Below are 15,474 nucleotides of genomic sequence, written 5' to 3'. Positions count from 1 at the left end.
GTACAACAACCTTGAAAACTGTCAACCCTACAAATACCTTCTCTTGGAAGATGGTGGTGCTAGCTATGAATTATACTTCACAGTGTTTTATGAACCTTCTCCTACATCTGTTTTGCTTGGCTGTTATCTCTACTTGATGGACTAGGCTTAGAAACACTGGTGTGGATTTTGTTAATTCACTGGCTATGAATTTATCAACTCTGTAATATGCACAGGGGCTGAGGAAATTGTGCCATTTTATACTTTAGTCTTCCAGAGTTGTTTTTATAGCTTCTACTTTTCAGAATTTGTGACCTGTTAATAAAGATGTATTTTTCTTTTTAATATAATTTTATGAGATTTCCCCCTCATTTTTATTTCTATATTTATCCATCTGTTTTAGCTCTTTCATTTACATTTTTGATAAAGAATGCTATAATATTCACTATCATTGTGGCTATTCATTTTAAGGAAACTGAAACTGTGGCAGACAAATAAGTTCTTCTTTGTCATCATGTATTTGTTATGGCTTGAGTTGCCTAACCCTTCAGCTTGCCTTTGCTCAATGGACAAGACTTAGAAACCATGGTGTAAATTTTGTTAACTCGATGATTATGACTATTACCCATTCTGCAGTGTGAATTGCTGCTAATAGAAGTGAGCAAAGGTCAGTAATCCTATAACTCTTTGGTTTTACTTGCAGCATTTAGGAAGTCCATAGGTATATTAAGACACTGAAATTTCAACTATAAAACAAATTATTCATTCTTTATCATTGGACTAGCCAATGTTGTTGGCTTTCAGAATTAACTACATGGAGGATGTTGTTTACTGATTACCTCTTTCAAAGACTCATTTCGGTCTTGGCAATTATGTAAGGATTTGCATTCTGAAATCTGGCAGAGAATTTGCTTAAAGTGTTTATTGAATGAATGGATGATTTAGTGACTGGATGAATAAATAAATGGAATAAATAATTTCAAATATCTTTTCCACAATATTGTATAACATTAATATTAGCTCCTTAATTCTGAAATTTTTTTCAACAGTGCTTTTGTGCTCTTATTTTCTAAAATATTTCAAGCTTATTTTTAGTGAAATTTATGCAAATCACACTTAATCATTCCATAACACAGTTCTAAATGAAACATTTCCAGTAATTTACAATGAATTTGAAATGATGTTATTAAAACCAGATCCCATGCTCCTTCCATCATGCTGGCTTATTCATTCATTGCAATTTTTGAGGTTTTCATAGTAATTATAGGGGATGAGATTGTTTGTAGTACATGGAAATACTCTTAGATAAAATAATTCATTTCACTGTCCTTATTTGCCTCAAAATGAAACATGAAAACAAATTCTCTGTGGATAATTATCGTCAGTGTCATTTGAGAATCATGGAGATATCTAATCCAGTGATGTCGGTAAGGTTCAAAGAATGATTACATCTTTATTTTGTCAACTCTATGCCATTTTATGAACAAAGTTAATGACTTTAGCACCTGGGTCACTAAACTATAATTATGTTAAAATAAATATATTTTACTCCTGATAAGTATTGTTTTGAGTGCTCTAGTGTAAATTCACTATATTCTTCCCATCAACATGATTTTACACACACACACACACACACACACACACACACACACACACACACACACACGGTGTGTGGAGGGCAAGACACTCCCTATCACTCTGTTTACAAAGTTTACATTTACCAGTTAACATGATACTTCTTAGATATCATTGTATATAAATGATTTATATGCTGAGAGATAGTTTCTACAGAGCACATATTATTTGTCAGTCAAAGACTGACTCAGAGAAAATCCCTTAGGATAAAAATCCCAAGATTTCAACTGTGTGGCATCTAGCTGTTCTCTCTTAAGAATACCAAAGAAATTGTCCCTTGACAGCTAATTAAAAATTTAAGATAAATAAAGACTTCCCCTTGAGAAATTTGTGAGTGCCAAATTGTATCTAATATTTGAAAATCTTCATAGAAAACCTAAAGTGTTTTAGGAAAATCAAATGGGATGGTGACATTCTTTTAGGATTTAAAAACAGAAACATAACAAAATAATACACCTTAAAACAAATCTACAAATGGCAAGCAAACTTAAAAAAATAGACACTTCAAAATGCTAACCAGTTACTTATGGAAAAGTAAGAACATTAAATAGTCAAGAAAATGGAACTAAGACTAGATGGGTAAAATTAGTAGCTAAGATGAATTGTTGCTAGAGAATATAAGTCTTAGTGAACATTCCCTTCAGATGCCCAGCTGCATCCAAGAACTGATGTAAAACAATGATTATTCCATATCACTGATGTTTTTCAATTTTGAAATAGTAGTTATTCTTGTCCAGCCATTGGGTATTGTGTATCCCTGAATGCTTACAAGTTGTTAGACACAAGGACAACCACTGAGAAGCACTCATTCAAGGTTTTCTGTAGATGATGAGATCATAGACTTAGAATCACTGATGTAGCAAGATGGTACTTTGAGTAACTTGGAAGACTATAAGTGAATTTTGTGTGTGGAAAGAATTATGTTATTAGGACCCAGTGCACAAATTGTATTTTCCTCCAAAATTGCCTGCAATATATCTCAGTCTCCAGGTATTCATTGGCATGTGTGTGCACTATTCTACAGCACTGAACTGTGAATGCTATACAAAGCAACTAATAGAACATGAATATATTATTAAAATAAATGGCAAACCTATACAAGTGACTATAGTAATGATAATTTATTTCATTCCATGGTATGTGGAGAAGCATAGAGAATTTTATATTTCTCAAATTACTCACTCTGGAGAGAGTTGTAAGCCTTATCAGGAGGACACACATGCAGCTTCAGTGAGATTAAATAGAAAATAAACTGAGTTAGCATGTATGGACCAACCATATAAACTGTTTACTCCAGCTGCTGGCAGAAAGAAACCAATGGCAACACCAAAGCTTGTGTTAGAAGAACCTGGGATTGGTTTCCGTGGAAGAGAGACTTCATTTAGTCAGAGATTTCAAAAAAGTCATTGACAATTAACTTATGAACAAATATAGCAGGAAAATGATATCTGGACTAAACTAAGCACAAGAAGACATGTTTTTCTTTGCATGTCCAGTAGAAGAGAGGAATAATCCCAATCCTACTATTATTGTCTCTTCTTTGAAACTGGTTGGGTGACATTAGTCAGGACAAGCTACAAGTTGCACATTATGTTCATAATGACTTAAAACTTATTGGAAAACCATCACTACAATTATCTTAGAAAATTAGATCCCATTTTTGCAACATGCATAGGAATCATTAGTTAAACCTTATTTGCCTTGGTTGGAATGGAAACTTTATATCTGGACATATAAAATCTTGCCAGATTGACTCAATGTCCTATTAAATTGCCAACAATGAGTGGACTTCATGGAATTTTGTAAAGATTAACTATATTCAAAGTATGCAAATTGATTAGGCTTACAAAAAAGATAAAATAGTGTATTTAGATTATTGTTTTAATGATTTTTATTTAGTTTTATGGTTGTTTTTGTTTGTTTTTGAGACAGAGTCTCACTGTGTAACTCTGGATGGCCTGGAACTCACTATGTAGACCAAGCTGTCCTTGAACTCACAGAGATCCACTTGCCTCTGCCTCCCAAGTACTGGGAGTAAAGATGTGCACCACCATACCCAGCTTTGGTTGTTGTTTATTATATGAGACTTATGGAGAAAGAAAACAGGTGTCACATAAATTGGACCCATGTGATTATATGGTGATGCAATGGTGGTTACCATGCATGCTTAGTCTTTAGGATAAACTGTTGAGAAACAGGGAGTTGATTTGTTTTAAAATATGTTTTAAGCAGTGATTGTATAACTTGTAAAACTTATATGGATGAAAATCACAAGTCAACTTATGGGCAATCATTCAGTTATTCAGTCAAATTTGGGCTCCCATGTATTTCCTTCTTGCTCTATGTAAAAGGACAAAGCAATAATGAGCAATGTAAGTACAAGCCATGCCAAACAGTAAAGCACACTCTTACAGCCCATCTGCATTCTTCCATTGGTCATTTAAAAAAACTAACTATAGAGTATTTGAGGAAGACAAAAGAAAAATAAGACTTTCAATACATAAAATTGATGTTCTGTGGAATATGAAAGCAAAAAAAATCACTGAAAAGAAATTAACTAAAATTGAGTAACTCATTTCTGTATTTGCATTCTTTAACTGTATCTACTTGCATAAAATTTTGTTATCTGTGCAAATGATGGCCATAGATTGCCATGTTACCTTAAAGCAATATTAACTCCAGGCACTGGTCACATTGGCTCAGGGCACTTTTAACAACTCTATGTTTGATGATACACTTCTCACAATTAAAATAAATTAAAACCAGTTTTCACATGTCCCAAATTAAAAAGAAATTAACTGATATTCAGTTATTCTTAAGATATGACATATTGCTTTGTATATGTTTTCATAAAGTAATTCTGTAATTATTTAATCACTCTTTCTCCTTTAATTGAATTCTTCATTTCTGCATTTGTTCACTTACAGTTTTAGTCTACTATAGATGGATGACATTTAAAATACTTCAGTAGGGTTTTGTCATTTATTACTGGTATTTATAGTTATGTTATACTGTTGAACAGATCATATTGTATTCTGGACCCCAAAATAAGTTGACTGGGTAAGCATATAACCTCACTGATAGTTTTGGGAAAATAATTTGTGCTTAATGGAGTTAGAGCCATCAAACCATTTAACAGATCAATGGATGTCTACACATGAAGTTAAATTAGGTAATAATTTCAAAAGTATTTTGACATCATAATATATTAAAATCTCATATTACCTTACATAGTAATATATGCTTTACTGAATGATGGTATTGATTTTTTGAAATAATAAGGGAAACAGAGCCACAGAGCCCCAAATGGGCATCTTTCCCTACCAAGTGAAGTTTTCAGTACTGGGAATGGGTTTCTTCTCATCAAGTTGTTGGCCAAAGTGGTCCCAAGCGAACCCTGAAAGAACCCAGGCTATTGCCAAGGATATTGGTTGCTCTCCATAAACTCACGGTAAGACCCTATTACTGAACAAAACACCTAGAGAACCCATTGAGCATGTAAAGGGCAAGCTGGTGCCTGCCTAGAGTCTGCACCCTTACTGAATAGTATTCATGGTATTGGAATATGTTCTACATGCTACCAAAGGAGAAGGAAAGACACCAACCCAATTACAAACCCCTCTATCTACAGTGGTTACCTTCCTGCAAGATACACTAGTGTAATAGTCGCACAGAGCTTGTGGAAGTAACCAATCAAGATCTGATTCGGTTTAAAGTTCACTTCATGAGATGGAACCCATCCTAATATTAGATAGGCCAGCGACCTACGAGAAAACCAAATATTGCTGTTTTACTAAAAGAACATAGCAATAAAATGACTCCTAATGATATACTCATAGATCAAAATCTTGCTCAGCCATGACCAGAGGTTTCCTACTGCAGCAGATGGAAACAAACTCAGGGAACCAAAGCCAGACCAAGTGCAGAGAGTGAGAGATCTTGGAACACTCATCCCTAAATGGGATGTCTCCATCAAATCCTTTCCTTCACATTTCAGAGAACCCCAGTGAGGAGGAGGCTAAAAGAGTTTAAGAGGGGGCAGGGGGGGCGTGAATGGAGGACACAAAGGAAACAAGGCCTAGACACAACCAGACTGGCACACATAGGAACTTATAGAGAACATGCACAGGAAGTGCTTGGATTTAGACTAGACGGGATCCTAAGCTGAGAGAATGGACACACGTCTACATCTCTATCTCAGAAGCTAGCTCCACTTGATGACCGCTTGCAAATGGAAAACTTTTCTTCTCCAAGAGACTCTCACTTGCGAAACCAACCACACTGAAGTTTAGTCCCCATGCCCAGCTGTAGATAGCCAACACAAAACAAATCCAGGGGCATCCTTGGAGGTTCCTTGTCTCATGTCAGGGCACATTTTAGTTTTTGGATTTTGTTTTGTTGTTGTTTTACCATAAAGAGTTTTTGCGTATGTATTATATTATGGCTTCTGGTCTTGTGTTTTTTACTGGATTGCTGTGCTTTTGAAAATGTGTGTCTGTGCATCAATATGTTTCTTATGCTTTTGTTGTTGTTCTTTTTCTTCTGTTAGTTTGTTTTGTCCTATTCTGATTTGCTTGCTTTTGTTTTGTTTCATCTTATTTTATTTTATCATTATTCCTTAGATGCCTGTTTGTTTTCTAAGGAGAGACAGAATGGGTGTGGGTCCAGAGGGGAGGGAAGGAAGGGAGAAATTGGAAGGATCTGGGGGATGCAAAACCATAATCAGAATATATCATATGAAAAATTATATTGCTAGTAAAAGAAAAATAAATAAGAAAAAATATACATACAAGTAACATTATGGATACTGGGAAGTTTGTACTTATGTATTTAGAAATGTATATGCATGCATGGGTGTAATATATATATATGTATGTATATATATACATACATATATGTATATGTATATAACAATTAATGAAAAATGGAGGCCCTGAATTTGAATAAAAGAGAAAAGAGGGATATATAGGAGGGTTTGGAGGCAGAAAACCTAGAGCAGAAAAGATCTAATTATATTATAATCTCAAACAAAATAATTTTAAAAATGAAGCAATATATACTTCATTTGAATAACTACCTTGTCTAATGTATTACCGTGTGATACTGAGTACTTTGGTTTTATCATACAACCTTTTGTAAATTAAAAGTGTTGGTGAATCACCCAGACATAAAATCAGATAGGTCAGTCTCTTAAATAGTTCTGGGTTCTGTTTTAATGGCTGTTTACCTTATCTGATAATATGTTATAATGATTTTTGCCAGGATCTTTTCTTTTAACGAGGAGGAAGATGAAGAAAATTAAAGATAGGAAAAACTGATACATTTTAAATATTAAAAATTAACATCAAATCGATGTCTTTAAATGTTCTTTCATGGAAAGTGAAGTAGTCTGGAGAGTCTGGAAAGGACACGGTTCAGGGGAACACAGGCAGGTTACAGGGTAGGCACGGGCACAGGTCACATGAGGGGGGACAGGCTTTACATGAGGGACACAAACATGTTACATGGGTGTAGCATGAATCTTAAAAGTTCTTATTAATGAAATCAAACCTGAAGCCAGGTATTGGGGTGAATGCTGGAAGATCAGAGAAGCAGAACAGGCCACAGCTAACCTCACCTGGCCAATTTCTCAGCTGATCCTGTTTCCTCAGACTGGAAGCCTCTCAGTCCTCATCCCGAATGAATCTCAGCCGAACTGTGCTGCTCAAAGCCTAAAAGCTTAACCAGCCAAATGCTTCTAGTTTCTCGTCTTCATGCCTTATATATCTTTCTGTTTTTGCCATCACTCCCAGGGATTAAAGGCTCACTTCTTGAGATTAAAGGCATGTGTCACCATGCCTGGCTGTTTCCAATGTGGCCTTGAACTCACAGAGATCCAGGGGGATTTCTACCTCTGGAATGCTAGGATTATAGGTGTGAGTGCCACCATTTTCTAGCTTTTGTATCTAGTGGCTGTTCTGTCTCTAACCCCAGATGAGTTTATTAGGGTGCACAATATTTTGGGGAACACAATGCCACCACACACAGGGGCCACGCCAGTTACTTGGAGGGCACAGAGATGTTACATGGGATGGGGCAAAGGTGGGTTACACAAGGGGAAACAGACATGTTCCATGGATGGGCACAGACAGGTTGCATGGGGACACAGACAAGATGCCCAGCAGTCACAGACAGGTTATATGGGGTTTCAGACAGGATACTATTGGTGAAATTATTAAGGCCACTCCATGTATTTAAAAGGGAGATTTATTTAATCGTGTAACTTACAAATGAAGGGATAGGTAGGTGGCAGGTTCTGGGAAAGATGCAGCGCAGTCCGGCAGTGTCCTCAGGAGAACTCTCCTCCGTCTACCTTTAGTGTCCAGGGCGCATCCTGATCTCGGGTCTCGGGGCCCACCCTTGGCCCCGCCTTATAGGTGTGATAGTTACCGAAGCCTCAATGGGGGTTGGAACTTCCAGACCAAAGCTGGAATGGCTACCCACTACAGGATACACAGGCACAGACAGGTTCCATGGGAGACAAACACAGGGTCCACAGGGGTAGAAACAGACAGGGTACACAGGGGACACAGCCAGGGTACAGTGGGGGAGTCATAGACAAGTTACCTAGGGGGCAAATGCAGACAGGGTACACTGGGGTGCACAGGCAGGTTAGATAATGGGTTATCGTGTATATTCAGATCGGAGGAGTGAGACCTAGTATTCTAGAGCCTAACAGAATGACTATACTATTCAATAGCCTATGATATATCTATTTAAAATAATTACAAAAGAAGAATTGCAATGTTTTTAACAGAAAAAAATAAGGCTTAGTAGATAAAAAGTTACTTATCTTGGTAAAATCTTCATATTTGTGTAATATTTTGAAGTATCCATACTGTACCATATAAATATACATAAAAAGGTATGAATTAATGTTTTTCTCTCACACATTGATCAAGCAAGCTATTACTTAAAATATATTTAAAAATTACAATTACTTAAACTTATTCAAATTGTTTAATAAAGAAACCCATTCCCTATCTATCTATCTATCTAATCCCACCCCTTTATCTTTAACCAATGTCAATTCTTGGTCTACTCCATTCTGTGACTGTGAGAAACATGATGAGCAAAAGCCACCTGTGAGAAGATAGGGTTTGTTTCCGATTACACTTCCAGGTCCCAGTCCCTCCTTAAAATGTTGCGGGATATTTGTTTACACTGTGTGAAAATGTGTTGCTGTTTTACCTTGCTGGCCTAAAGCACCTGATTGGTTTAATTAAGAGCTAAATGGAGCTGGGCGGTGGTAGCACATACCTTTAATCCTGGCACTCAGGAGGCAGAGGCAAGCGGATCTCTGTGAATTTGAGGCCAGCCTGGTCTACAGAGGGAGTTCCACACAGAGAAACATTGTTTCAAAAACAAAACAAAACAAACAATAACAACAAAACAAACAAAAAGAGCTAAATGGCCAATTTAGGCAGGAGAGAATAGGCAGGACTTCTGGACAGAGATAGGAACTCTGGGATGAAGAGAAGAAGAGTTGCCATCAAGGCTTGTAGGGAGTCGGACATACAGAATGGAGGAGAGATAAAGAAACAAATGACCAAATGTAGATAGATAGAAACTGATTAATTTAAGTTATAAAAGCTAGCTAGGAATAAGCCTAAGCTAAGGCCAAGAATTCCTAATCAATAATAACTCTCCATGCCATTATTTGGAGACTGGCGGTCCAAAGAAAGTCTGACAAGAAAGTCCAACTCTGAAGTCAGGGGAAGCAACTCAAGCAGAAACTGGAAAGGAACCCGTGGAGGAACCCCGCTTACCGGCAAGCTCCCTGGCTCATGCTCACCCTGCTTCCTGAAGGGATGGTGCCACCTGCCCTGGGTTGGGCTTTCCCACACAGATCGTCAATCAAGACTTTCTATCACAGGGATGTCCACAAGCCAGTCTTACCAAGGAAATTCTACAACTTGGGTCTCCTCTTCCCAGGTGACTCTAGGTTATGTCAAGTTGACAACAAAAACAAAAAAGAAAACAAATAAACAAACAAACAAACAAAAACCTAACCAACACAATTCTTAACTTTAGTGGCCATATCTTTTCAGTCAACATATTTTTATATTTTACTGGACATTTATGCACCATATATAATAAAAAAGTATGTATTCCAGGACAGAGACCTCTAATGTTAGGTTCAATGGTGAACCTTTAACATACGTTAAAATGAGTTCAGCATGTGATACTTATAAGAAATACAGGCCATATTTTGTTCTATATAATACAAGTGTAGTTAAGTATTCCGTGGCATCTAAACCTAATTCAGACACGTGCACAAACTGTGTTATTGCATCTCAGTGGTCTACCTGAGCGGCCCACCTATGCCGCCAACTACACAAGACAATAGAGTAGCATTGCCAAAGCTTCCCTCTTGCCTCTGCCCTAATCTCATAACTCCGGCTTTTTAAAATTTTAGATCATTTTTCCCATTTTGCAATTTAATATAAAACAAGTTATCTGCCATTCCAAGTTTGTTGTAAGGATTCAGAAGCACAGGCAAGCTAATTTGGAAAGCTCCAAGTGGGTACTACTTGGGTGCAGTTTAAAAAAAAAAATCGCCAACAAATCTAGGCCTCTTTGTGCTCCTCTGTTCACATTTGGCTTGACTCCCATCCCAGCCAAGGACAGAGGCGTTATCAAATCCTGACATTCCTTTGCTTAGCCAGTACACATTGATACAGTCTAACAATAGATTACTTAGCTGATCCTTTTGAAAAGTACATACATAGCCAGTTATTTTTGATAAAGAAGCCCCTTTAGAGTTGACAGCCAAGAGGAATGCTTGGGTATTATTTAGGATGTGCAAATTTCTGTAAGGGATGCAGTTAAGGCATTGATTATGCATTGAACAGCATCATTTTTATTTGACAGAAACATAAAGCATCCTGCCTAGGGAAGTATCTCTATCCACTAGGACGAAGGCAGCACACTGCAGCAGAAGGGGATATGGCGGCACCACACTTAGGCAGAACTGAGTCAGCCTCAGCATGCTGTGCACACATTCATAGCAGCCATATGAAAGTCCCACCACTGCTGGGCTAGCAGCTGCTCACCGCCAATGAGGATCCTGCTATTACAGAGACATTGTTTTCCCGTTCTCCACGCAATCTTTTTATAGCACGGAGCTCCATTGCCACAAGGGCTCCTCTGTAGTCAGGGATTGATTAAGCAGAGAACTGTTAACCATAAATAGCACCTAGTTAAGTGGACACATCACACTCACAAAAATAGTACTCCTATATACCAGAGCAGCAGGGATGCTTCAGTTCATATATAAATCAAATCATGGCAAGCAGGCAGAAACCATGTGCATGAACCGGAAAACTATTTTTAAACCTACACACACACACACACACACACACAGACACACACAGACACACAGACACACACACACACACACACACACACACACACACACACACACACACACTGGGATTTTCAGAAATAAAGAATTTTAATTTTAAAGTGCACTTGGCATACTTTCTGTAAATCTGAAAATCCAATACATAATTTTCTTAACACTTCATGCTATCTCTACATTATGCAAATAAACAGGACATGTTACCCAAATTTAGTCTACAAATGGGAAATCCACATAATTAGAAGCCAGGAGATGTTGGTTCTTCTTCGGTAGTCCAGGTGGCATTATGCAAGTCACTCAAGCATAGCATGGAAACAGTAGCTGCTCTGCACTTCCTGTCTCAGAGCTGGATGGAACATTTGAAACAGTATATATGGAAGCTCTTGAAACCTTGTAAGAGTAGGAGAGAGTAAAGGTTGTGTGTATGGCTCTCCCTAAGGTTCCAGTCACACTCCATTAAATGCTTACCTGTAACTATGTTTCTGAGCTAACATATGGTCTACATGTAAACTAATATTGAATCAAGTTTTTTTTTTATTTCAGAGCCAAGGAATAACATTTTATTTTTAATGAACTACGTTTGCCTATTTTTAAAATACACCCAGATTTTTTTTCATATAAAATATTCATGTTTTAGCTACCTGATATGCATGTATGGTTATTCTTAACACCTGTTTCTGATTCCTATCCATCTGCCAGTCTTGTATTTTCACTAATTTATCTTAAATATAATCTCTAAATTTCTTTACAAAATTTATCTTGCTGTCTCAACATAATTCCTAACTCTATTGACATCAATTTATAATCTACAAATGAATCCATATTTTTATACTCATGAAAAATGTGGAATCAGTATGTTTGTATTTCTTTCTTTACCTTTCTATGTAGCTATGAATATAAAATATCTTTCTCCCTCCCCCTCTTCTCCTTCTCCACTCTTTCTCTTCCTTACACATACACACACACACAGAGAGAGAGATAGAGAGAAAGAGAGAGAGAGAGAGAGAGAGAGAGAGAGAGAGAGAGAGAGAGAGAGAGAATTATAGGATCAGATCTTGATTCTTTTTTTCTTTTCAAAATATCCATCCAATCAGCCTTGTCTGTATCAATGTTCCCTCCTAAGTTCATCGTACATGGAGGACAATCTACAAAATGTAATTTAATTTTTTAATTAAACCTTCATTTCGATTTAATTGCACACTACACGTTCTCTATCACAGAAACATAATGAGAAGGAAGCAATTTCAAACGTGCTTAAAGGTCTTACGCTGCTCCAAAGTAGAGCTGGTTTCCATGGCAACTGGCATACCACCCTCTATTTATTCCAAATAAATGACAAATCAAAAGTGCAGCTGTAATACCAGGGCATTCTATTTCTCCCAACACGATGCAAAGCTACCAGTACCCCTACTATCAGGGTTACTGTTTGCTCTAACCTAATAAGCAGAAGGGTGTGAGAAATGCAATCTGTGGCTGCAGTGTTCCGCAGTTTGACGACCGTTACTGTAACCTTGATTTGTAGCTCTGCAAAATGCCCTTGGGTGAGAACGCAAAGCAGAAGGAGGCTTGTGTGTGTGTGTGTGTGTGTGTGTGTGTGTGTGTGTGTGTATGCTCTGTGCTTTACACTGCAAATAAGATCTGTGTCTCTTAACCTAGGAAGCAAATCAAATTCCAAATTACATCATCTAATAGCGGCTGCTGTTAGGTGCCCTCAACAAGATGATGAATCTGAAATCCCACTGTCTGCAGAGCACTAATCTGGCCTGTGGACCTAAACAAAGGCACTAAGGCTTGGCTGGGCCCCTGACTGTCTCCACTGTGCTTTGAGTTAAAAGAGTCCAGACTAAGAAATATGCAAAGAGGATGGTGGGAACCATCCAGCTGATTGGTGTCTATATGTGAATCAGTTTCTGATACAGGGCAAAATTTTCCTTTTCCATACACATGCACATGAGTCAATCCTGAATATGTGTAAGAACACAGACAAATACAAACATACACACTCAGTGAATATCAGAGCTAAAACAGCATGAGAAAAAAAATACATCTGTATTCATCGTATTTGAACCTACTCACAAATCCTGTTATGAAGCAGCAAATGTTTAGAAAATTAAGTACTTGCTACTGGCCAGAGAAAATAGCCTTACTTCATTTATTCATGGAAGCTTTAAATATATATATATATATATATATATATATATATATATATATATATATATCACCACTGTTAATAATATGAGACTGCCATCAGTTATTACCAAAGCACACGAATTTTTCTGTCCAATTGAAAATATCAAGCTATTAATTAAAACACACACACACACACACACACACACACACACACACACGGATGCATGAATTTTGTCCTGGCTTGCATCGTCAGAGATGAAGGCAAGGAACCTTAAGGTCAATTAGACACTGCAGCCTGCCATTATCTTCTCTGGAATTTCCACCAAAAGGGTGGATATGCTCATCACCAGTACAGCACTGTGTTTATTTTACCCATTCTACACTAGCAAGAGAGTTTCTTATAACAATGAGGAGACCAACAGGAGCTCTTCCCCGAAGGACTGCTGATCCCTTCATCACTTTCCAGCTTCACTGTGGCAGCAGCGTCCTTATTTACATCATTGAATGATGGCCAAGATGGATGAACAAGTATGGTTCATTTAAAGATTCTCTGAAAATCCTCGTGCCAAATTTTAACTGTGACACAAAATATGAAATCTTTCCAGAACTATAGCAACAAATGCTGTCATCATAAAAGTAGAAGAGCAAACCCACCTATAGATCTATTTAAACTGCTATGGTAATCACTCTATTAAATATTGATTTATTATTAAAACTACTGTAAGATTTAAACTAAGTATCACAGATACATCAAACAGACTTCTGGTTAACTGAAAATGACATGTTGATTCAAACATTTAGAAGGACGTATCTTTCTTCAAGCATCTGTACTCAATGTAATAATATTGCCTTGTGTGAGAGTACATCATATTTAGAAGAAAATTGATTTGCTTGTCTAGGAATTAACATTTCATAAGATCAAAGCTGAAAAGTACATGCCTGAATAAATTATTTACAGACTCATATTGTTCTCTTTCTCTAAAGTTAGGGTAAAAAAAAAAATTTGTCTCACAGTGTTAATATGAGGAAGGAGGAGAAAATCTAATAAAACTTCTCCACAGTGCTTGGCACATGGCAGGCAATTCATGAAGGTGTTTTCTTCCCACCAGCTTAATCGATCAAATAAGAAACAAGAAAGTCGTTTAGTTTTTGAAGCCCATTCCCACTAACTCTGTAACAAATTCCATCCTCAATATTTCTTCAACTTTGTTTCTCATTCTGTTTCAGACTTAAGGGAGATTTCATTTTTGACATGGTTCTTTGTGTTTCATGGTATTTACAGGATATAGAGGAAGGGGAGAGATGTTGATTTTGAGTAATAAATCTATTACACTTATCACTTACTAAAGTAAATTCAAGCATTACTGTTATCCAACTAAAAGGGCATAGTATTAAAATGACTCCTAATAATTGGACTTATAGAGTAAATGCATTTCTCAACCTGTGTGAACATCAACCCTTATCAGAGAAGCTTCTTTTGGCAGCAGACAGTGATTAGCAGTGACCCACACCTGGTCACAGTGAAGAACACAAAGGACTGTGAGGTGCTAACACCAAATAGAACATCTCTATCACACTCCATCCTCCCAAGGCTCAGGAATCACATTGCAGAAGAGGGAGAAGAAAGATGCTGAGAGATGGAGGACGTAGATGGATACAAGGAAATGGTGTTTGCTAGACACAGCAGGGCTGCTTCACCAATGAACTCACAAAGATTGTGACAGCCCAACATGACCAAACCACAGCACAGAGGGGGGGAGATGATCATGGAGCCCCACCCTTAGCCAAAGAGTTATTGGTAACTGGCATCTGCTGGGAAAAGGAGAGTCATTTTTCTTTAAAAAACTGTAGGTCCTGGTAAGTTGAGCATTCCAGTGGAAGACCACAGAGGAATGGTGAAGGTGGATCTGGAAGGAGCTGGGGAAAGGAGATGAATAATATCAAACACACTGAAAGAACTGCAGGCCAGTAAGGAGGGCTTCAAGCAGGAGAAATAGTGTTCCACAAGGATTAGCCTTCTAATTGCTACCTAATACCGACTGGTCAGCCCTCAAATCACATACATACATACATGTAACACTAAGGGAACTGAGCCAGTTGTATTTATATATGTGAGCATATATACATACACATTTATATTTACCAACTGAAGAAAATACCTACAATGTAATTACATTTTAATTTAGAAATTTTATAATGTATAAAATTAAATTAATAAATTGAATTAATGCTTCAATAATCAGGGTAAGTTGTTAATGTTCCCCTCCTATACACTGTTAAATAAATTTTATGATAATGATATAAATACACAGTTTTGCAATGTTAAA

This window comes from Peromyscus maniculatus, chromosome 15 (genome assembly GCF_049852395.1).
Source record: "Peromyscus maniculatus bairdii isolate BWxNUB_F1_BW_parent chromosome 15, HU_Pman_BW_mat_3.1, whole genome shotgun sequence".
Classification (NCBI taxonomy): Eukaryota; Metazoa; Chordata; class Mammalia; order Rodentia; family Cricetidae; genus Peromyscus; species Peromyscus maniculatus.
This window is presented reverse-complemented; position numbering follows the sequence as displayed.